The sequence below is a fragment of the Gavialis gangeticus genome, unplaced genomic scaffold (assembly GCF_001723915.1).
Source record: "Gavialis gangeticus isolate Ggan-Ray unplaced genomic scaffold, GavGan_comp1, whole genome shotgun sequence".
NCBI lineage: Eukaryota > Metazoa > Chordata > Crocodylia > Gavialidae > Gavialis > Gavialis gangeticus.
Window position 1 is genome coordinate 35,151,719 of NW_017729004.1, and position 1,090 is coordinate 35,152,808.

Sequence of the window (1,090 nt, forward strand, 5' to 3'; positions counted from 1 at the left end):
GCCCAAAGTATCTTTAAAATGAAGAATGGAAAATACAGAAAACTGTCCTTGATATTCTGCTTTTGTGAACTTTCCCACTTCATTGCCAGGGGAATTTTAATAACTACCATTGACACATTTAAAATAGAACTCCACGTGATGCCTAAAAATATGGAGTACGGTTTTCCATTGTCAAGATGCCCCTTATTATAGTGTGACAGATCCCTTCAGCAACTTAGCCTTCACCCTGCAGAACCTCTAGCTGAGCCACTTTCTGCCTCTCTATCAAGTGTATTAACAAAGAACCTTCTTTCAGTTTTTCCATCTGATCATGCATTTTACAGTTTATCTGACAGCAACAATATTCATTTGGCCTTGTCTGTTTCTCGGACTTCCCAGTGTGACTCAGCTCTAAGGAAAATGTGTTTAACCTTTTTGTCAGAGGTTAACCATATAAAAGAGGAAATTTAAGCTTTTATATTCCTGTTGTTGCTACAATGAAAAAGAGCTATTGGATGGATTTTTTAAACTGATCTTTGTGGTAGAAAAGCAAACATTTATCATCACCCCCTTCACTTTTTTCTTTCTTCCCCTTTGAATGACTCAAGGTTGCAGTTTATGTACCTTGTTAAGGAAGGTGTTCCTTTAAGTATGGCTGTTCACAGGGAAGTGTTATTAATTATCTGAAGATGTTGCTTTGTTCTTATTCTTCTCTTCCCACCCACTCCATTTGTGCATTTTGAGGAGGTTTTATATGAAGAGACCTGATCAGAATTTGTCAAAGACAGGAATTTTTGGAAGATTGCATGACAACATCTGAATAGAAAATAAGGAACAAAATCTTGTGAAAACAATTTCAATTTTTGGTTAGCTTTGTTTATGACTAGTGAGGATTTTTGCCTATGAATGACTAGCGGGGGGGAGGGGTCCCCGGCAGACAATCTCGCTGGCCGCAGGGGCGCTGATCTCACTCACCGTAGAAGCGGCCATGGAGCTCCGCGGCCACTTCCAGAAGTGGTGTGGCCACTTGTTCTGGTGGCCCTGCTCCCTGGCCAGTGCTCGTGGGGGGCGTGGTGGTGCTCCCGCCTGCCCCCCTGCCAAACAGGGAGCA